We start from the raw sequence: 24,224 nt of genomic DNA, 5'->3' as shown, positions 1-24,224 counted from the left end.
ATTTCTGTTCAAAATTTTTTATCTGTACTTTTTCCCCTCCGACCTCCTTTTCCACCAGCTCCAAAGATGTCTTTTCTGGTTCAGCTGCAGAGTCTTTTAGAGTCAAATCCTTATTTCCGTCAGCAGGATTGCTTGTTTTAGAGATCAAGGTCGTGAGTTGTTTGTCCATAACCATAGCCTGCTCTTGCAAGGTTCCCACGAGAAAAAAGGCTCTTTCTATTTCTGCTAGTAATTTTCCTTCTGCAGCCATTGTAATGTCACTGGTTCCCCCTAGGGGGATTGCCATTATTCAGAGTTCTTTGCCAACAGTCTTTTACCCTGTTATTTACTTTGTTTCCAACCACTTCTAGTTAAATGTAACACCTTTAAACCAAAGAGATATAAAGTAATAGAGTTCTTATCTTTATCCAACTGTTTGACAGCTCGATTGACAGCTGTCAAACTCCTGTTCTTTCACGCTAGGTTCATGCGGGACGCTCCCGGATCCAGGGGGGGGGGGTGCACAAAAGTTTTCAAAATTCACCTCTTCCCTCCAGCACAACTTAAAAAGAAATAAAAGCTTATTCTTACAAATTAATGGAATCTCTTGTCAGTCTCAAAAAACACGAGGGTTTTTTTTCCCCCTCCGATCTTAGTTCTTTGCTCCTTGCTTCAAATTATCTGTATGTAGGGGGGTGCGGACTTCCCTTTAGCACATCCCCCCGTTCGTTCCAAATTAAAGGTATAAATTTCTTTTAAAGTCCGAATTTCCTTCTACTCACGGGGTATTTGTTTCCAGTTCAAATATCGGGAAGAAAGTTGACGCTCTCCGGCAATGGCTTGCGGCTTCACTCCACTGAAGTAGCGGTCTACTCCCAGCACCACGCCACTCCTCATACCCTCTCCGCAGCCTTTAAAAAGGCTCTTCGATTGTCGAGGAGGGCGCTTAAGGTGCCCACTGAGTCACCAAGTCCACAGGTATCAGCACCTGTGGTTTCTGAGGGTCCCCGCGTCACCGGCGCGGCAAGACCCGTCTTCAGCGGAGCCGATTCCCTCCGGAGCTCGGAGGGAATCCGCCATTAGACCGATCGTGTCAACCCGGAAGTCGAGAAGCGGCCAACATTTTGGTGCCTTTATTATTTTATTTTATTTTATTGACACCATGAAGAAATTTAATAGAGGCCCAGGAAGCATTGGTCAACTGGAACTGGTACAATTACTCTCATTTCCAGGAGATGACTTATGTATTTCCAAACTGCTTGTAAGCAAGTTTTGTTCTTAGGTAAGGCAGAGAGTATGAAACATGGAGGGACTGAGATGAGGTCTATAAAATAACCTTCTGAGAAAACTTTTAACACCCAACAATTGTATAAAGAACTTTGCCAAGCGGAGGGGAAATGGGATAGAGGACCTTCTACTTGGGAAGGAACCCCGTCATTGGGTTGTCTGCTTGATTCAGAGGCTGAACCGGAGGAATCCCAGCCTGCACAGGAGTCCCCGCCTCCAGGGCCGGCTGAACTGGGGAAGGGCCTTGATTCTGAAGTGCCTGCACCTGTGCCGGATCCTCAGGAGCAGGCACCAGGTGAATCCATTCTGGCCCCAGAGGTGGTTGAGGACTCAGTGCCTACAGGTGAGTCTCCCCCTGGGCCCAGTAACCCTTCAGCCTCTCCTGAACTGCAGAGGCTCAGGGCAGAGAGGCGAAGGGAACTGGTTTCTCCCAGGAGGAGTGCTCGCCTTAAGGTCAGGAGAGGCGGGTCTCCTGGGGGCCGGGACCGCCCCTGGCCTTAGAGAAGATAAAGGCCAGTCCTGCCCGGACCCAGACCTGACCCTCCAGTGTTCCTGTCCCCGCCCGGCTTCGGACCTCGCCCCGCTCCTTGTGAACTGTTTCCAGGCTAGTGACCCAGGACCGGACTTTGACTACGCCAACGGTAACCTTCCCCCCGGGACCAGCACACTTGCAGTGATGAAGCTGAATCACCAACCTACAGTAGAGGCTAACTGAAAAGAGATAAAGCCAGAATAGAGAATCATACAGAGACACAGTGGACACTTGGGACACACATTAACCATAGCCTAATTGATTTCTACTTCATACTGTACAGTAAAGACATCTGTAACTGAGAAACTTGTCTCCTGAGAAATCTCTACAGTGGTACCCCGCAAGACGAATGCCTCGCAAGACGAAAAATCCGCAAGACGAAAGGGTTTTCCGTTTTTTGAGGCACTCCGCAAGACGAATTTCCCTATGGGCTTGCTTCGCAAGAAGAAAGCCCATAGGGAAATCTCCGGGGACCTCTTTTAAATGCTGGCGGTGGGGAGCAAAGCCTTCCCCCCCCCTCCGGCCTCCAGAAGAGGTCCAGGAAGGCCGGCGGGGGCCAAAAGGCTTTGCTCCCCACCGCCAGCATTTTAAAAGCAGTCCGGGATAGCAGGGAAGCGCTTCCCGCTATCCTGGACGGCTTTTGAAGGCAGGCGGGGGGAGCAAAGACTTTGCTCCCCCCTGCCTGCCTTCCCGGGAGAGCGGGGAAACGCAGCGTGTTTCTCCTCTGTCCTGGACTGCTTTTGAAGGGGGGGAGCAAAGACTTTCCGCTCTCCCGGGAAGGCAGGTACGGGGGAGCAAAGACCTTTGCCCCCCGCCCGCCTTCAGAAGAGGTCCTGGACCTCTTCTGAAGGCGGGCGGGGGGCAAAAGTCTTTGCTCCCCCGTGCCTGCCTTCTCGGGAGAGCGGACGGCTTTTGAAGGCAGGCGGAGGGGAGCAAAGACTTTTGCCCCCCGCCCGCCTTCCGAAGAGGTCCAGGACCTCTTCTGAAGGCGGGCGGGGGGCAAAAGTCTTTGCTCCCCCGTGCCTGCCTTCCCAGGAGAGTGGAACGTCTTTGCTCCCCTCCGCCTCCCTTCAAAAGCTGTCCGCTCTCCCGGGAAGGCAGGCACGGGGGAGCAAAGACTTTTGCCCCCCGCCCGCCTTCAGAAGAGGTCCTGGACAAAAGTCTTTGTCCCCCCTGCCTGCCTTCCCGGGGGCTTTTAAGAGCGGACGGCTTTTGAAGGCAGGCGGAGGGGAGCAAAGACTTTCGCCCCCCGCCCGCCTTCAGAAGAGATCCAGGACCTCTTCTGAAGGCTGGCGGGGGGCAAAAGTCTTTGTCCCCCCTGCCTGCCATCCCGGGGGCTTTTAAATCGCCCCGGGACAGCGGAGAAGTCTTCCGCTGTCCCGGGGCGATTTTTAAATGCTGGCGGGCGGCAGCAAAGCCTTCGCTGCCGCCCGCCAGCATTTTAAAATGCTGTCCCGGGTTTTTTTTAAATGCTGGGGGTGGGGAAAAAAGCCCTTGTCCCCCCCCCCCAGCCTTCAGAAGAGGTCGGGGGACAGACTGTCCCGGACCTGGTCTGAAGGCAGTTTCCATAGGAACACATTAATTGATTTTTAATGCATTCCTATGGGAAACCGTGCTTCGCAAGACGAAAAACTCGCAAGACGAAAAAACTTGCAGAACGAATTAATTTCGTCTTGCGAGGCACCACTGTACGTGGGACACGAAGCTACAGTTAGAACTGGAATTGATTGGTTCAAAATTGGGAAAGGAGTACGGCAAGGCTGTATATTGTTTCCCTGCTTATTTAACTTATATGCAGAATTCATCATGCGAAAGGCTGGGCTGGATGAATCCCCAGCCGGAATTAAGATTGCCGGAAGAAATATCAACAACCTCAGATATGCAGATGACACAACCTTGATGGCAGAAAGTGAGGAGGAATTAAAGAACCTTTTAATGAGGGTGAAAGAGGAGAGCGCAAAATATGGTCTGAAGCTCAACATCAAAAAAACGAAGATCATGGCCACTGGGCCCATCACCTCCTGGCAAATAGAAGGGGGAGAAATGGAGGCAGTGAGAGATTTTACTTTCTTGGGCTCCATGATCACTGCAGATGGTGACAGCAGTCACGAAATTAAAAGACGCCTGCTCCTTGGGAGAAAAGCAATGACAAACTTAGACAGCATCTTAAAAAGCAGAGACATCACCTTGCCAATAAAGGTCCATATAGTTAAAGCTATGGTTTTCCCAGTAGTGATGTATGGAAGTGAGAGCTGGACCATAAAGAAGGCTGATCACCAAAGAATTGATGCTTTTGAATTCTGGTGCTGGAGGAGACTCTTGAGAGTCCCATGGACTGCAAGAAGATTAAATCTATTCATTCTGAAGGAAATCAGCCCTGAGTGCTCACTGGAAGGACAGATCGGGAAGCTGAGGCTCCAATACTTTGGCCACCTCATGAGAAGAGAAGACTCCCTGGAAAAGACTCTGATGTTGGGAAAGATGGAGGGCACAAGGAGAAGGGGATGACAGAGGACAAGATGGTTGGACAGTGTTCTCGAAGCTACCAGCATGAGTTTCACCAAACTGCGTGATGCAGTGGAAGACAGAAGTGCCTGGTGTGCTCTGGTCCATGGGGTCACGAAGAGTCGGACACGACTAAACGACTAAACAACAACAAACTTGCCTGAGACCATGTATATAAATATTAGCCCATGTAATTATACAGTGGGCTTTGAAATCAGTGTTATGCATTTGAGTTAAATTCCCAAAAATATTTGTTCTAGGAAATAACTCTGGAGCAAAGTATTATCTACCATACAGACCAGACAAAAAGGTTATCACATCTATCTTCATAAAAATGTGCATGTAATAAAAATTAACTTCAGCTCTGATTTAGAAGAGATATGACAAGAGGCATTAAAATAAAATGGTAGATTGAACACCCTGATGGAAAGGGACTATGCTGTCTGCCCAAAGTTCAGTGTTTTCACACATTAAGAATGCAAATGAATTGTTGGTTAGCCTAGTGTGCATGAACTATTTCAGTCCCAGTAACTTCATCTACTGTACAAGCTCAAGCCATTAGCTCTGAAAAAGCATCATTCCAACTCCTCCAGGACTTTTCTAATGTAAGTGATCTGAGAAATGCATACTTAAGAAGGTCAAAGGTCAAGACTGTAAATAAAATATACAGTGGTACCTCAGGTTACATACAATTCAGGTTACATACACTTCAGGTTACAGACTCCGCTAACCCAGAAATAGTGCTTCAGGTTAAGAACTTTGCTTCAGGATGAGAACAAAAATCATGCTCTGGTGGCGCGGCAGCAGCAGGAGGCCCCATTAGCTAAAGTGGTGCTTCAGGTTACGAACAGTTTCGGGTTAAGTACGGACCTCCGGAACGAATTAAGTACTTAACCCGAGGTACCACTGTAGATGCAAAGGTTGCATGCTTCATTAGCAGTTGATGTGCTGTTTCTGCCTTGGGTACTCTCAGTGCTTTTTTCCTGGGGGTACTCAAGGATAAGCAGTCCCAGCACCTTTTTTTCTAAAAGAAGAGTACACGGTACTCTTTAGGTATGTGCAAATTTTAGCATAACTGCAGACAGTAATGCAACTGGTCACATAGAACACAGCACATGTACCACCTAACACCAAATGTGATGTATGCATTTACAGAGTCAGCATACTTTCTGATTGAAAACTACAATGCAGAGAAAGTGACGTCTGAAATTGTATACAAACACTTAGACAATTTCATAGGGGAGCTTATGTCCCTTTGCTGTGTTGAAGCAAAGGGACATAAGCCTTTTTTTCAAGGAGCCCAGCTGGAAAGTTGTTTGCTTTCTTTCTCAGATCTTGTTAATTGTTTTACACATAAATGTACAACTTTTTTCTTTTCAGTACACAGCTTGTTTCAGGTTATACCAGTTTTCTTTTAAGCAGGACAGAGTTGCATGATCAATGTTCTGGAATCTAGTTTTTGATTACAGGGCCACAGCTGTTTTTTCACAACTCAGCCAACGGCACTACATTTCAATGACTAAGCAACCAGGCCAGGAATGCTGCCTCAGTCTCAACCAGTGTCTGGAGTAGCTTTCTGAGAAACATGCTGCTCAAGGCCCTAGTATAATTCCCAAATTCACTGTGCATAATGATTTGTGTTGCTGAATTTATAGTGTGTGTGTAATGATTTTTAAACACGAACGTGTGCTGCGTGAACATGTGTAATTTAAAAAATCTTGGTTGTTTGATTTTTCATTATGTTGTGTTTCATCATTGACACTGCTTTTTGTATAACTTTCTAAGAGTTATAACTTTATAAGAGTTTATAACTTTATAAGACTTTGTATAACTTTATAAGAGTTGCATGCACACTTCCAAATCAAGTGTGGTTTGACGTTTTGTTTCTAAAATCTTGAAAACATATGTTGAAAATACACATGCACGACAACTATGCTTCAATCTCACCTTCTAAAATAGACACCTCTGGAATGCATTGGAAAAATTACTGAATGCCCTTTCCTTTTAAAATAGAGCAAGATAAAATGTTCAGGTGAAACAAAGTGCTGCTTTGAGGTGAAAATGCAGCCACGAAAGTCACACTGTCTGTCGCAGTACCCCAATATGGACAAAAAGACAATTGTAACACGGAGTGTCTGGGTTTAACATTGGGCTGGTCCACCCATTATGCAGCCCTTGCTTCAGGTGGCGGAGGGGTGCCAGCTGGCCCAGCCACTGCTGCTGGGTGAACCTCCCCTAGCCCAGCCCCTCAGATTCTGGTGGCACCTGCTACAACTTCCCATTAGGGGGATGTGTTGGTGGTACCCCTAGAGCAGTGTTTCTCAAATCTGGTTCCAGCACCTCTTTTTCTAGAAAAATAGCACTGGCAAAAACATATAGATTATTATCTACAGTGTGCACTCTTTTGAAAATAACACTCAATACTTGTTTCCAAACTGATTTTTCCCTATCAGTAAAATAATAATAATAATAATAATAATAATAATAATAATAATAATACCCCAAAATGTGAGAGTGGAGTAGAGTAGAGTGAAGTAGAAACTAGTGTATACTCTGGCTTAAACCGACCCTTTTTTATTTTTCAACAAGAACATGGAAAAAGAAGAAGGTTAAATCCTGCCACAGAAGATTAAAAGTGCTGGGGGGGGGGGAGACCAGTATGCAGGTAATTATATGACTGAAAAAGTATTGCATTTCTGTTGTAGACGTTGAAACACTTTAAGACAAATGGGGTGTTGAAGCAGGATTTTTAATTCACTGAGTAATAGGATTTTGTACTGTTTGGCAGGATTAGGCATGTTGGAGGGCGTGTCTGGGGGCTCTAGTTTTTCAGCCTGACAACACATAGTGCTTTCCATTGTTAGTTTAACCAATTTGCAGGATTACTCAGTAGCTGAAGCCTTGTGTTCTCCCTACCTGCACTATGCCATAGTAATGGTGATGCTTGAATAATACCACTTTTCCTTCTCACCCTTTCATAAACTGCCACCACGTGACCCAAAGAGGCCTGCCAATGGGTCAGTGAAGGGCAGGCACAGAAACACAATTAAAACATTCTCCTATTAGGCACTTGACCTCTGTGACCTGAGCCATCCAGCTTTGGGGACAGCAGCCTACTGTGTGTTTGATGTCAGCAGCTAAAGACTCAGTTATTTTTTTCTGCCAAAGAGCTGAAAGGCTGACAACAGTACTGAAACCTTTCTTGGGGAAGTGGATTTTTCCAACTAAAAAATAAAGCAGAAGATCTTCTTTAAAAATAAAAGATGGTGCATTTTGCTTCATGCGTGCAATAACTATGGTTGACATATGTCCAGAATTTCCCGAAAACAGCCGGAATATTACAGTCAGAAGCAAAACTAAATTCTGGTGGAAAAAACTGTACAACTTTGCAAATAATAATAATAATAATAATAATAATAACAACAACAACAACAACAACAACAAAACAACAACAACAACAACAATAATAATATAATAATAATAATAATAATAATAATAATAATAATAATAATAATAATAATAATAAATCATTAACAACTTTTGTGTCCGGATGTTCACTTTTTGAAATATGGGAACTCTAGCAATAACTTCAACCTACCTTTCCAAAGGCAGCTATTCAAGCTAGAGCTTTCCCTTCCTTTGACAAATGTGAAATTAGAACTAACAGCATATGAAACAATACTTTGGTAGGAAAGAAACATACGTGAGGAGTGATCATGCAACATCTTACTGCATAGATCGAGTCCATATGTGAAGGAATGTGCTCTCCATTTTTATGGTACGTATAAGTTCTTAAGGTAGCCAGTAAAAGCCACTAGCCTCTTCTGTGGCAGCAGCACCCTCTCTCCTGCCAGATTACTCCATTTTTACAGATTATGAAAACCCAGTTGGTCTTCCATAATAAAGAGAATGAAATCTGTTCAAGGGCATAGTGGGACCAAATGCTTGTAAGTTTTTTATGATGAAAATGGCAAGTGCTATTTTAGGCAAAGGTTTTCCTTGGATTATTTAAGGGAGTATTTTGTATTACTGGAGAAAGACCAAGTTTCACAGGTTTCTGCTGGTTATTACATGGCTTGATATTTTAATTTTTATGCCTTGGTTTTATTGCTGTTTCAGATATGGTTAGCTATTTTGAGAGTCCTGTTGGGGTGAAGAGTTGAGGAATTGCATTCCCCTTTTTATTTGAAATTAAAGAAATTCTGACCTTTAGTATGTGCATTTACACAAATACAAAATCCTGTTTCAGTGTCCGGACCCAAACTGCCACCCTATTGCCATGCAGAGGAGAAATCTCGGCTAAACTGCAGATTACACTTGAAGATAATTATAGACACTTATTTTCCTGTATCTGTTCCTATCATCCAGATTTTGTGAGAATTTCTGGAGCCAAGTAGAAGCAGGGTTAGAGCAGAACTAACAATATTCTGAGCAGCAAGTCCCTCTCTAGAAAACAGAATTTGCTTGTACTGTTAAACCAGGATGTGTAGTTTGTGGGTGTGAGAGAGAAAACTCCCAGTCCCAGAGTTCCATGTATGTAGGCAGGAACAGCTGGTGGGAGAAATAAAGCACCACAATAATCAGGGTCAATTAGTAAGCCATTCAGTAGCAGGCAGCAGGGCAGCCAGTCCAACCGTGCCCCCTGTGTCCACGCTACTCCCTGGCCTCACCCAGCCCCCTCTCGGGAACTGGTAGTGATGCTTGGTGTTCAGAAGGCATAGAGTGGAAGGGACCCCAAGAGTCATCTAGTCCAATTCCCTGCAATGAAGGGATCTCAGCTACATCATATATGACAGGTGGCCATCCAAACTCTGCTTAAAAACCTCCAATGAGAGTCCATCACCTTCTGATGGAGTCTGTTCCACTGTTTACAGCTCTTACGATCAGAAGGTTCTTCCTGATGTTGAGTCAGAATCTGTTAAATTGTGAACCATCTGAAAGAGTGTCCTGCTGCCATTTACTGCAGATGCAATAGAGGTGGTGAAGAAGGTTCTCTTCACTGTTGCCATCGCCACTTGGTAGGCTCGACATTAAGTTCTAACCCGTGTCCAGTCCAATTCAAAATGAGTTTTCTGGACTTCCGGGTTGGCACCTCCGGCAATGGCAGAGCTCCTCCCGATCGGAGGAACCAGCTCCGTGAAAAACAGGGTCTGACCGCCACGGCAAAGGCGGAGACCCTTAGAAATGACAGGTGGAGAAGCCTGTGAACCTGGGATTCGGCTGGCACCATTTGCGCCCCCTACTCGCGAGGAGACCCGATATCGGGAATCTGGAGTGACGTCGTGGTGAGCGGCGCGGTGCTTTGAATCGACCGCTTTTTGCACGGAGCGAAGCCGCATTGCCGCTGTCGGAGAGCGCTGACTTCTTTTTGTGGATAATTGGATTTTAAACAACAACCCATGAGTAGAACGGGAAATTGGACTCTTAAAATAATTTAATTTGGCACTGAACAAGGAAGGTTTAAACAGGAAGTCCACCTTCCCTTTCTGTAAATAGACTGAAGCAAATAAGTTGTTAACTAAGGTCTTGGAAAGTCTTTCGTAAAGGATTAAAACTCCACTGATTGAAACTATTGATTGATTGATTGGTTTATTACGGCCATTGGCCCATATCTAAAAACAATACATCAAAATTTATCCATAAACAATACAATTTAAACAGTTCCAAGTTAAAACACCCCTATAAAACCAATTTTACTTCAATTAAGTAAACTATACACAATAAGCTCCCTCTATGTCAACCGCAATTCAAATCCCTCAGATTTTGGGGGATATGCGTCTTAGTTCTGGCACTTATTGATGGTTCTTAAGTTTGGCTAAGCTGTCAGAGTCATACAGTGATCCATTTCTCCTCTTATGAAATAAGACATTAATCAGCTATCTAGCGACTGCAAGGGATCTACTTGAGTCTTCGTCGTTTAATAAGTATATTATTTGGGCTTCCTGAGGTCTGTCAGCTATTCTCGATAAATATGGGGCCAGAAACTTGGACCGTGAAGCCGAATGTATAGGACAACAGAAGATTATATGATATAACGATTCTGTAGATCCACTTTTACAGTCACAGAGGAGTGAGATCTGTCCGTTGGAGAGTCTATTACCCAACACATTTGATGGGAAAACATTGAATCTAGCCTTTATAAAGGCGTACCTGTGCATCACCACAGATAAGGTAGTTAAATAAGATGGAAGCTTTGTTGGTGGTGTTAAGCCAAGGTTTATCGGCGAACAGGTGCCACCACCTGTCGCAATATTAAATTGTAAATCCATCTCCTCTAATTTGTGAGTTATAATTCTCTTGGCAGAAATTAAATCCAATTTTAGTAGTTCAGATGTAGACAGTCCTAAGGACACAAGTTTCCCATGTATTATTTTTGCCCAAGGGCTAGGGAAGTCGTCTCTCCAGAGACACTGTATCAAGTGGAGATTTGGAAGTTTATGCCATAATGCCAACCAGTAACAGAGGATGCATTTCCATAATGTGGTTTCTAGAGATGTAACATTTAGTTCGAGACGTATAGCAGTATTGCCTACACACCTGGGTAATTTTAGCAACCTTCTTAGCAGCTGGTTTTGGATTACCTCCAATTGGGTTAGATTAACAAAGGACCCCCATATTGGAATTGCATATGCTATTGTTGCAATCACCTTTGCCTGATGGAATATGGAACACTGATGGAATATGGAAAGCCCCATCTGCAAAGAAAAAACGCAGTAGCGCAAAGGAAAGGGCTTTAGCTCTATTTAATACATATGCCAGATGGACCTTCCAGGCCATGTTGTGTTGGAGAAGGATTCCCAAGTATTGAAATTTAAAGACTTGGTCAATGGCTTTTCCGTCTATTCTCCAATTATAGGTTTTTCGACTCTTGGTGAAAATTAGAACTTTGGACTTGGCATGATTAATTGTAAGAAAATTTGATTTGCAGTAAGCATCAAAAATTTTCAGTGCCCTCCTAAGGCCTACTCTTGAGAAAGATAGGATCACTGCGTCGTCTGCGTAGAGTAGAAGGGGGCAACGATATTGGGCAAGGCGGGGGGCATGGATCGTTTCTTGAGAATCTATCAGAGGTGCCCTCATATCATAAATAGATTAAAAAGGGTCGGAGCAAGGATACATCCTTGACGGACACCTCTATTGATGGTTACTGAGTTTGAGAGGTCGCCGGCCGGAGTGATTCTCACCCTTGCGGCTGATCCGTCATGCAATTTAGTTATTAGCCACAAAAGTCTTTTGTCTATTCCCCATCGTGCTAATTTTCCCCAAAGTAATCCCCTGGGGATGCTGTCAAAAGCGGCCTTTAAATCAATAAAGGCTGCACAAAGTTGGCCTCTATTTGGGGCGGAATATTTCCGGGCAAGGTGGTATAAAACTAAGACATGATCAACCGCTGACTGATTCGGTCTAAAACCAGCCTGTTCAGGCCCAATCAGCTTGTTCTCTTCGGCCCACTTAGTAAGCTTAGTTAACAAGAACCGTGCATATATTTTCCCAATTATTGACAATAAACTGATATTCCTGTAATTTCCCGGGTCATCTGTCGAGCCCTTTTTATGAATTGGAATAATAATCGCATCCTTCCATATTCTTGGAACCTTCCCACTGTTGTTTACGGCATCAAAAGTAACGGCCAGGATTTTCGCCCACCAGTGTGCATGAAGTTTTATAGCTTCCGCCGGGACTAGGTCGGGACCGGGGGCTTTTCCAACTTTGAGATTGGAAATGAGTCCGTGGATTTCTTCCGGATCAGTGGGTGGCCAAAGAGGGAGCTGCTCATAGAATCCATCGATTTTATTAATGTTAAGGTCTGGTAAGGCAAAATAGTTCCTTAGAAATGATTCCCAAACTGGGGCAGGAATAACGGTTAGTGGGTAACTTTTAGATTTTCTGTTAACCAACAGCCAGAATTTTCGGGAATTACGGGTATTTGAGGCAGCTATAAGTGCATGCCAGCGGTTCAGTTGCCATTCCTGTTTGGCCTTTTTTTGCACATATTTGTAAGCTGATTTTGCCTGATAGTACTCCTTGGGAAGCATAGTCGCCCCTGAGGATTTGTAATCATTATAAATAGCACAAAGATGTTGTTTGGCTTCTTTGCAATTACGGTTAAACCACAGTGCACCTGTCTTGGAGTGGGCCCGATTTACCTGGTGGGTTGGGACAGTAAAGAATGACGTGAGGTCATTCAACAGATTGGCAAATAGATTAATAGTTTGATCGTGTTCATATGAGGTTATGTCAAGGGCTGAATAGGTTTGTACGATCTCCTGCTGAAAAAATTGAGAATATTTTTGAGCCTGCGTTACAGACCACTTTATACCCTTCACTCGTAATGCCGTATTAATGCCCTCTACCGGGTTTTCTGTGTTAGTGTCTAATTGAGTTGGATGACTGTACTCGTCCCCGTGCCAGTCTAGGTCAAACATAGCAGCAAGTGGAAGGTGGTCACTGAACTGAATATTGTCAATCTTAAAAGAGAGAGCTTTCGGCATCAGATCACTCGAGGCTAAAAGGTAATCTAGTACACTGTTTGATTTTATGCCTAGGTGGGTATACTCCCCCGGTATATCGGGAGGGCAGCAACCATTCAGGGGTACTAGGTTTAAGCGAATAGCCATTTGGTAAAGAAGTACTCCCGCCTCGTTTACTTTAGAGTCTTTTGAGGTTCTCCTCACGGCGTGTCTCAAATCATAATTGTCGAGGCATGGAGCAGACCACCATTTAGCTTTAGTTAAATCGACCCAATTTGCTGCTATGCGTGCGTTAAAGTCACCCCCAATTAAGGATTGGCTATTGGAATATTTAACTCGGCATGATACTAAATGATCTTCTAATATTTTCCATCTATCATGCAGTTCAAGGGACGAACCCCCTGGCGGGAGGTAGACATTGGAGATTAGCAGTGATACTTCCCCCCCCCCCGACATCAACCGGGATAAAGCATAGGAGGGAGCAGTCAAAACTAATGAAAATTTGAAATGCAGCTTCAGTGAGATACCTATTACTAGACCACCTTTCGGCCGTCCTCCTTTCTGGGAGGGGCAAGCTGGAAGAGATAGAAGGTCGAATCCGTTTATAACAATTTCACCCTCCTCCCAAGTTTCTTGCAATAGAATGATATGAAACGAATTGATATACGACTGGAATTCTGGGTCACATTTTTTCCTACGCCAGCCAGCGATGTTCCAACAGAGGATCGATATTGGTGGTTTTTTGGGTTGTCCGGCTAACCGTCATTTAAATTCTTGTGGGAAGCTCTTATGCAGCAAGGACGCTCCCTTAAAGAAGTCTGTTATTTTCCTTTGCTGAGGGTTGACGTCCTGGTGTGGTGAGTCTTTTGCTCTGGTGCGCGCCGGTTGTGGTGGGTCTTTTGCTCTGGTGCGAGTCGGTTGTGGCACGATCAAGTCGCAAGGGCCAGACTTTTGGGGGGGCAGAAAAGAGTTAGCATCCTGGTGAGTAGAGATAATATTTGGCGATTTTAGCTGTCGGGCCCAACTAGGCTCTGAAGAGGCTCCTGCCAAGTCCGCTGGAGCCGTCCTCTTTGGGGATCTAACCGAAACACTTGTGATCATTTGATTTATATGTCCTGCTGGGTCTTCAGTCCACTCTGTGTTGACTCTCGACACTATAGTGTCTTCCTCACGTAATTTTTGGATTTTTGGTGGAGAAGCCTGACTTGGAGTGGCCACTACCGTCTCAGGTCATGGATGGTCTTCGATGTATGTTGATTCCAAGTCCGGCATGGAGGGGTGCAGGGGCGACGATTTATCCAGGGGAGTGTTATCCTGAGATTCATTCTTTGATCGGTTAATCTCAGAGGGAACAGATAAGTCTATTAAAAGCAGGGATGAGTTACCAGTGTGAAGGGGAGGAGAAGAGTCTGCCTCCAGCAGTGAGACCTTCCCATCCAATGCCGATGGCACCTTATATGCTGGATATTGGGGGATTGTTGTTTCCACCTCCATGGGGCATGGCACCGCTAAGTTAGAGTGGCTATTATTCATAGTAACTCCGTTGCAGGCGATACTTAGGAGCTGAAGTTTAAGTGAGTCCAGCCTATTTATAATTTCTTGTTGTTCCATCGCTGGTAACTCTCCAAAGGAGGCGATAAGCTCTCTTTCCTCCTGGGGTGTCAAAGAGTTACTGGCACAATCATAGTGTTTAGTTGTAGGAGTGGGGGTACTATGGGACTGGCCCTGACATGAGGTGTACAGCTCAGCCCTCTTTTGTGGTTCAGGATGGGAAGGTTGTACCGTCTCCTTGATTAATCTCTCCGATAGGAGGGGTCTAATTATGGAGTCCATGAAAACTCTCGTTGGAAAAATGCCAAGACTATTCAAAAACACTTTTTGCTGAATAAGAAGAGAGGGGATTTTTGCAGAGCGGAAAGCCAGCATTATTCTCTGATATCTGTTCTGGCGGACTAAGGGAAGCACAGCACAAAGATCTATTTGTGATGTCTCGAGTTTTAGAAGCCATCTGAGGTGCTCTTTAGACCCATGTAGCGTTGTCCAACTTAGGTCCCTTTCCCGGAAGGTTAGGGAAATCTTCCTTGGATGTAGAATCAGGGATTGGCGATTCAGTGCGGGGTTGAGATTGTATTTGCAGTTCTTCATGCAATCAGTGTTTGGTGGAGCTTCCTGCCGGCGCAATGGAACATCTACTGCCCCATCTTGGGCTGTCTGTGCCGGCTGGTCATCCAGTTTTTGCTGAAGGCTATGCAGCTGAGAGGATAGGCCGTCAATTCTCTTAAATATACAGTTTAGAGTTCTAATTATTAGATGGAGTTGCTCGCATCCTGTGCAGACCGATTCGGCTACCAACTCCTCCTTCGGATAGGGACCATCCCCATTTGTGTTACCATTAGCGTTTCCAATTTGTAACGTCTCAGGGGCCTCATCTTCTGATGTTGTTTCAAGGGCAGTTAGAGGATCGAAACGATTTTGAGTTGCTATTGAGTAGGTACATTCCTCGGGGCCTCTCCCTTCTTTAGGTGAACCCTTTCTTAATTGCTTAGGCTCGGAGAGGATAATGCCTCGTCAGAGTCTCTTGGACGTTTTCCATGACCCATAAGTCAATTTTGCAGGAGAACCGTCGTGGGCACTGTGCTGGGGAGCTCCTTAAATCCTTTAGTCTTCCTCACAAGAATACTACCACTTCCAGGAGAGTGGTGCCATAAAATTACTCACAGTAAGCAGTTAGTTCAAGCCGATTGAAACTATTATTACTACTCCCCTTGGAAGCAGGGGAAGTCTGCAGGAGAAGCTGGAAAATTAAAAATCGAAACACCACATCTCTGAACCTGGGAACGGTCTGCAAAAAGTCCATCAACGGTAAACAGGATAAATTTTACAGCTAGCTGTCAAGACATAAAAGAAGACATTGTTTCTACTGTCCGCTTCTGCGTTTAAAAAAGAAGAAAAGGTAATTGGAACTGTTACTATTTTACTTTTTGAACTGTGCTGGAAAGGATTGACAAATGGAGACTGTTTCCCTCTAGAGGGAGTTTTGGGACATTGTTACAAGAGTGTAGCTGGGATATTGGCTTTAAGATAAAGATAAAAACTGTGAGAAACCAGCTTTGACCTTGAACATCTCAAGGATGTCGGCTAAGGAAGAAGTAGTGTCTGTACTGAATAGGACATTTTATCTGTTGGGAAAGCTGCATAAACAGATGGATGCCATGGCTACCAGTATTGATATTTTGGGAACAAAAGTGGGCATTAGCATAGAAGTTGACAAGAACCCGGCACAGGAATCTTTCTTAACTGAACATATTGATGAATTAGAGAAGGAGAAAGTTGCTGTTGTGGAGTATAAAGCAATACAAGGGGGAGCCTTAACCCTACAGAGGCAAGTGGAGGATTACAAGATGAGGCCTTATATGACTGTAATTAGGAGAAGCCAGTCATTGAAGATGGGAATCTGGCCTGATCTGGAAAATGAAAGGTGGAGAGACCCCCTTATGGGGGGATCAAATGACTTTTGGGGTATGAATTTGAGCCAAGAGGTGATTGGAGCTTTTGGGGCCTTTGGATTTGGAAGAATTGTGAAACAAGATTTGGAATACTTTATGGGCCCTAGCCTTAACTATGGAAATCTGGCAGACCTGTTAAGAAGGAATATGAGCATCGATGGGTTGGAGCTCCCCCGAGATCTGCTTTTTAGTACCAAAGATTATCAAGCAGATGGGACATGAAGAAGAGTTAAGAGCCTCGGACATAAGATCTCCAGGTTGATGGACTGTTGGAGGTTGATGGAACTGACGGCAGGGGCCGAGACCGGGGAGGGGGGACTGTGGAAGAAAACTGGGAGTTAAAAATGTATATATGGAGATATTATTTAAAAAAAATTGATGAGAGTTGGAAAAATCGTGGAATGAAATTTTTATGACCCTAGGGGAAATGTTTTAAGATATTAAGTTTAAGTATATCAGTTTTAAGGAGAAGTAAGATTAAATAAAGTAAAAATGGATGCCTAATTGGTGAAAGAAGAGAATGTACAATTACAGTATATTAAGATAAATTATTAGGATAAAGAAGATTGGAAAAAATTTAAAGTTTATCTACAGAAATATTGTAAAATCCAGGAATATTAGGACATTGGAATGAAGTAATGTGATTTTAGCAGAAATGATATAAAGGATTAGGTAAAAATTGACTTTTTAACTGGTGAAAGATGAGAATGTAAAATTACAGTATATTAAGATAAATTACTAGGATAAAAACAAAGCTGGAAAGGATTTGCTGAAATATTTAATTGAACTAGAATACAAAAAAGGGAGGTGTGAGGAGGTCAAGGGAATAAGCAAAGGAAAGAAAGCTATGTAAAGGTTTGAGTTGGTTTTTTTTTAACGGTTTGTATTTTTTGTATTTTTTGGTATTTGTTTTTTTTAAATATTTTTCTTGTAATCTTTAAAATTTGAATAAACATTATTTAAAAAAACAAAAAAAAAAAAACAAAATGAGTTTTCTGCCACCAGCGCTCGAACCATCTCAGCTATTGTTTCATTGCCCTCAGATCCGTGGAAAACCACGGGGCTCTCCAGGCTCCATGCAATCGGAGAGGGCGCTTCGGAGCCAGTCAGTCGATAGCCCTGGTTAATCCGCATTCCAGCGGGCCACCAGGGAATCATCTGAAAGGCCATCAACATGGGATAAAGCATCCCCTACCACTCTCTGGAAACCATTTGGATCCATTAAGTGGCAGGGCAGACCATAAAAATCGGTCCCACCTCCCTGCAGAGGGGAAGGGTCACAGATAAGTCCAGTTGCACCAGGAAGTGATCTGACCATGGCACTTCTTTTGTTTCGCTTTTATTTAGGGTCAGATCACCCATGTCCATAGGCATATCACCTCTCAGTTTCCTCTTTTCCAGGCTAAATATATCCAACTCCCTCAACCATTCCTCACAAGGCTTGGTTTCCAGACCCTTGATCATCTTGGTCACTCTCCTCTGCACATGTTACAGCTTGTCAGCATCCTTCTTAAATGGTGGTGCTCAGAATTGGACACAGTATTCCAGGTGTGGTTTGACCAAGGCAGAATAAAGTGGGACTATGACTTCCCTTGACCTGAACATGAGACTTCTGTTGATGCAGCTTAGAATAGTGTTCACATATTTTTGCTGCTGCATCACTGCTGACTCATATTATGTCTGTAGTCTATTAAGTCCCCTCGATCATCTTCACATGTACTACTTTCAAGCCAGGTGTCCCCCATCTTATATTTATGCAACTGGATGAATAAAATAAAAAATTGTAAGTTCAGATGAGATGCTCCATGACATCTCATGGAGGTATCCTACTCTGTTCCTTGTGCAATGTCACTGTGAGATTACTACCACTCAGTGCTATTTTTCTAGAATAAGAGGTGCCAGAACTCACCATGAACACCTCCCTCGTTCTCTTAGAATGGCAATGGCACTCACCTGATAGGTGCTGGAACTGCGTTCCCATGAGTTCCGGCTGAAAAAAGCCCTGTTACCACTAATGAATAGTATACACATGGATGGCTATAGAAAAGGATCTCCATACATTAGAAGGTGGTGGGTGCTGGATGTGGAAGGGGAGATGGAGATGGAGGCATATTGAAAATGTTTCAGCAACAATGATGAAGTTTAAAAAACATGCTGCTTCAGATTCCCAATGTAATATGTGAATATACTCTGAAGATCCCTGAGTTACCTCTGGGCAAACTGAGCAGGCTTGCTGCTTTTTCTTAACCTGAATTGAAGATTAAATATACATGATCAGCTCCAGTTTCTTCAGCTGACCAGAGAATTTGGTTCTTTGAATACCAAGAGACATATATAGATTGTCAGTAATAGGTGTAAGCATCATGCTAAATTATGCTGGACTTGGAAATCTTTAACTATTTGTTTTCAAATAGTTTAGTCTCACTGTCTCCATAAAATACTTTCAAATTACCAGTTCTCTCACGGTGTGCTATTATTCATTATGTGATCCTTTTTGCAGCCACCAAGCAGTGTGCATGTTCACAATGAGTAGGTTAAATGGGGGGCAGAGTTCTTATATTTTTAATACTCCAAGAATATGTACATTAATCACGGTAGTAGACACATACAGTGGTACCTCAGGTTACAAACACCTCGGGTTACAGACTCCGCTAACCTGGAAGTAGTACCTCAGGTTAAGAAGTTTACCTCAGGATGAGAACAGAAATTGTGCGCCGGCGGCAGCGGGAGACCCATTAGCTAAAGTGGTACCTCAGGTTAAGAACGGACCTCTGGAACGAATTAAGTTCTTAACCCGAGGTACCACTGTACATGCAGGAGCTTTGAGGCCCTCTCTGGTGGGGACTGAGCTAGGAGCATTTGGGCTTGTGCATGGCTGCCCTATGTGATGAGCCCTGAAACCCCAGTTTGCAGCCTCTGCATAGGTAGTTTAGTATCCTCAGGCTCTGGACTGACCTGTCCATCCTGGGTGGATCTACACTCATGGTTTAGAACGTTAGGAAAGGGTTAAGGAAGGGTTGTGGTAACAGAGGGACAAATGATGCATTACTCCTAACGTTTTTTATGTATTATTAAAATGTGACACCAGAGGGCGCTGCAGAGCAACCATGAGCCAGCACTAAGGGAAACAGGAGAGGAACTTTTTAAAAGCAGGATGCCCTGTAAAGGTTTTAGAATGACATAGCTAATATCATTCTAATAATGTTAAAAAGTTCCGTGTAGATCCAGCCCCAGGCTAACTATTTGATCTTCCAGGGCAGGAAGGAATTTAAGATCCAGTCAAGGCTTGCTGAAGCAAGGAGGTCTTCCTCAGCTCTCAGCCTTGTCTCCTGGTATGTCTGTTGGCCCTCATTTGCTCCTTGTCCTGACTCTCTGCTTGCCCCTCCCCTGCTTCCTCCCTCTCCTCTGGTTGTGGCTTAGTCTTCCCTCTTGACGTACCCATGGCTCCTGGCCTGGGCAGTTTCAAATAGGAAGAGGTTAACTAGGTGCAGGGGTGCCATCTATGGGGGTGGGGGGCCAGCCCCCCCAACATGTGGTGATCCTCAGAAAGGATGCTCCAGGACAAAGGTGGCCTTGCTACCTCCTTTTAAGCACCACCAGGGATGCGGCAGGGTGAAGCGTGTTCGCCCTGAGCGTTCCTTTGATGATCGCCAGAGTGTCTTCCCGGAAGGCACACTAGTGATCTCTGCCAGGGACATGCAGGGAGAAGCATCTTTACACTGTTCATCCCTTTCAAAAAGGTAAGGCAGCTGGCAGAACTCACCCCCCCCCCATTTTTTTATGCACTAATAAATAACAAGATGAAAGATGAAAAAAATCTTTCACATCCTTCATCTTGTTATTTATTATGACTATGACAGATCAACATGGTTATCCACCTGAATCTGTTTTTATGCACTGTTATGCGCAAGCACTTGCACACTTGGTTTGAATGTTGCTACAGGTGAAATTTCAGGCTTAAAGTGCATCTCACATGGCATTCTATGGTTCTTTCCTTTTCTCTTTGAGTGGGACTCTGTATGTTGAATGGCAAGTAGGCTCTTCTTGAGCAGAAGAAGGATTGTTGTTGTTTAGTCGTGTCCGACTCTTCGTGACTACATGGACCAGAGCAGCCAAGCATGAGGGCAAATAGTTGCAGAAGGGTTATTTTGAGCTGGAAAATAACAGGAAGGGAAAGGGCTAAGCACCCTCTTCCCAACTACTCTTTCATCATTTAGATTTGCAATCTGTCTATGCCACTTTGGATAAAGATTTATTAAAAACAAAAGTGGTTTGAGCCTCAATGAGTATTCCTTATTGATTAGGGACTTGCTTCAATAAGCAACTGCAGAAAACAGAAATTCAAATCCACCCTCACCCCTCACTGGTAGGACAATAAGTTTTGAACTCAGACTCTGCCTTCACAAAGAAATGGCCTTTGCTTGCCTGGCTTATTTCCCCCTCCCTCCATTAGTAATTATCTTTTCGTTTACTTCTCAGTTGTCAATGGAGTGTCTGCATACAGTGACAGTTTCCACTGTTTCTAACTAGAGTGTAGCACAATGTAGTAGAGCCAAGAAGATTAACAAGAAATGGAAAAATTGGAAACCTCTAAAAAGCAGGGCCTCTTGTGGCATAATTACAGACGTCATACAGCTCGATAAGATCTTTGAAACACAGGATTTCCTAATGAGTGTAGCTGAACATAAGGAAACTGTTCAAAGAGAACCATCTTTATGTGGCATCATTATTAAAAGTAGAAGCTACAAATCTTTAATGCAAGACTGAGAACGAGGTTATTAAACAAAGCCAAAGTAAACTGGTTGCATTTCAAAGGATGCGTGGTTCTTATATTTTCTATTTAAAATGTAATTGTACTTTTTTGTTGGCATCATACGTCAAGACATAATACCATGTTTTTCTGGAAACTTGCATTAAAAAATATATCCTGGCTGCAAAAATAGTGGAATAATTTAAAAAGATACTGCAGTAATACCCCCCACCCCATGAAATAAACAACTTTTTAGCCCTCTAGCTAATTTGTTAGTCAGTTTAAAGTTTCATGGGACTCTTGTATATTTGTTCACTACCTGGCCAATATGGCCTATATTTTTAAAAAAATGTTTTGTTTTTCTATGGCTAAAGAGGCAAGGGAAAGAGGCAAGGGTCCTTGTGGACCCTGCAATGCAATCATGTCCTTTTCTTATTGAATATTTGGCTTAGGAAGCTTCCTTGCCCATCTCCCCCCCCCATAGAATCAAAGAATCAGAGTTGGAAGGGACCCCAAGAGTCATCTAGTCCACCCCCTGCAATGCAGGAATCTCAGCTAAAGCAACCCTGACCGATGGCCACCCAACCTCTGCTTATAAATCGCCAAGGAAGGAGAGTCCCCCACCTCCCGAGGGAGACCCTTCCACTGTCCAAGAGCTCTTACCAATACAAGGGAGATTTCAGCTAAACGTCAGGAAGAACCTTCCAACACTAGGAGCTGTCTTGGATGCCTTAGTTGATACCCTCAGATGATCCTATCATTCTTGCCTGGTTTACTAACAGAATTACAATCAATAATGAAAAAGATTAGAGTGATCAAATTTGTATCAGGTGGCATTAGTTTTGCCTCAGACTGGTTCATCAACTGCACCCTCTCCAAGGAAGAAAATTTACACTTTAATACACACTTTATTGCACACCAGTCTCTTATAATGCATTCCATGTGGGCTAGTCTTTAAATATCAGCTAGTTCAGGTCTGTGACCATATTGTTATGCAAGTTCTTACATACACAGTTCAATCCTATGCATGTTGACCTGGAAGCAAGTCCCACGGAAGGTCGGGAGAGTATTGCATCTGAAGGCTAGCCTCCTTTCCACATGCTCCGTGCTCTAAAATGTTAAGTGTCCTTCCATAAGGATAGTTGGATGGTGATAAGGAACAAGACTTTCTCCAATACAGCACCTTCCTTATGGAGTTTTGATGGCATAAAATGATATATTATTTCAATTTCTGGCCTATGCTTCATCAAATTAATGAGCACAGGGAGAGTTATAACAATGAAAATATACACTAAATAGAAATTTAAAATCACCAATAAATCACCAATAAAGGACACAATGTTAACAAAAGAGCAGATGTTTCACATAGTTAAATGGAAACAAAGCTACATTTGTTCAGTAAACAATTTAAGTCTTCAATCAGCCTGTGCTAATTAATTATCCCACACAAGTGGAATTATCTGCCACACTTTTTGATAAGAGCAAGGTAATGGCATAGCTAGGGAAAAGAAGGAAGTGTGTTTTATTTGATAACATTTCAAAGGGTTGCAATCCTGTATCAGCTAAGAGTTAAGTGATTACTCTTCCAAGTATGCATGCAAAGGTTTGTGCTCTAACTTACAGGAGAACTCGTGGAGCTCACTGCAAAGACTAAAACATTGCTTAACTATCTACCACAGAACAGAGCAGAAAGCAAGTGTCCAGTGATTAAACTCCACATCTTGCTCTCTGCAGACACGTGCACTGGTTTAATCAATCTGACGCCAGACGTCTCCACTTTTGCATTGCCTGCTGGCTTTATGTCTGACAGATTCCACCTACTGTACATCTTCGTAGGCAGACTAAAGATTTAAGATAAAGGAAGTGAAGCAAGGAAGCACAGCAGACGGCAATAGTTGCGTGCTGCTTGCTTGAGCTGCCTGGCGTTCCAGGTCCCTGAGACTGGTTCCATCTCAGCTACCCTGCAGTGCAAAATTGAGTCTTTATGAATGCTGGGGCTTTGGCTCTTGAAAGCTAAATTATTTGAAAAATTGCAAGCCAATCCACATTTCTTTCTCAAAGTATAATGATGTTGGCATTAAAAAGCACCCGGTGCTTAAACATTGGATTGCTGATCTGAATGTGATGCATAAATGCGCGGATTCAAGAAAGTCATGTCACCAAGGTTAATTTCTGCAACTCTCACTATACAATTTTTCTGTACAAGAATGTTCTGAGGTCCCAAATCTGAATAAATGAGAATAGCATGAGAATAAGAAGATGGCATTAAGTGAGGTTTGGGATCCTCAGCTCAGTGTTAGGGCACATGCTGGGACACTCTTGGGACACTGACCTCCTTTACAAGTTTGTTGTAAGAAATAAAAGATGGTGTACATAAAGCACATTAGAAAGTTTTAAAGTGTTCTGTCAATTGTGTGTTTTATCATTTTAAAGCATTTGGCATTTTGACTTTTTTTTTACAAAAAATACAATATTAATGAAATCACAGATTATGTAGGCAGTAAAGAATGGAGGCATTCCCCACCCCGTGACATTAAAATACAGGATAGCATGATAAAGTTTATTTTGCAAATTACTTTTTCACATAACACATAATTAAAATACGGAATTCACAGCATTGCTGGAGATTGGACTAAATGACCCTCAAGGTTCCTTCCAACTCTACAATTCTATGAAACTGGCTTTTAAAAACAAATAATTTAGGGACAGATAAATTTGTTTGTTTGTTTGTTTTATATGTATACCACCCTTTTTCTGAAGATCCCTAGGTGGTTCACCACAGAAACCTACTAAAGGAAAATACAAAATATATAATAAAACAAAAACAAACCTATCACCCCCTGCCATAAACACATTTAAAAAGCAATAGAATGCTAATCAGCCAAACACCTGGTTGAAGAGAAACATTTTCGCCTGGCACCTAAAGATATGTAATGAAGGAGCCAGGTGAGTCTCCCTAGGAAGAGCATTTACCAAATGGGGAGCCACCACTGAAAAGGCCTGTTCTTGTGCTGCCACCCTCTGGACCTCTTGTGGGGGAGGCACACTAAGATGGGCCTCCAATGATGACTGCAAGGCCTGAGTCAGTTCATATTATTATAGTTTAAATCAATAGTGAATACCAGATGCTGGGGGGAAACACGGTGCTGCCACATTGACACTCTGCTTGTGAGCACCAACATACCCTCCAACAT

The 24,224-nt window shown here is 43.4% G+C and overlaps 1 protein-coding gene across 8 annotated transcripts in view; it reads right to left on the bottom strand.

Annotated features, from left to right (window-relative positions):
- Positions 1 to 24,224, bottom strand: part of LOC310844583 (potassium voltage-gated channel subfamily KQT member 1-like) — a 405,294-nt gene that overhangs the window by 204,478 nt on the left and 176,592 nt on the right. The gene's annotated exons all lie outside the window — the stretch shown is intronic.

The sequence above is a fragment of the Podarcis gaigeae genome (genome assembly GCF_964106915.1).
Source record: "Podarcis gaigeae genome assembly, chromosome: 5".
Taxonomy (NCBI): Eukaryota; Metazoa; Chordata; class Lepidosauria; order Squamata; family Lacertidae; genus Podarcis; species Podarcis gaigeae.
Note: the sequence above shows the minus strand (reverse complement) of the source record. Positions and strands in the feature narration are given on the sequence as shown.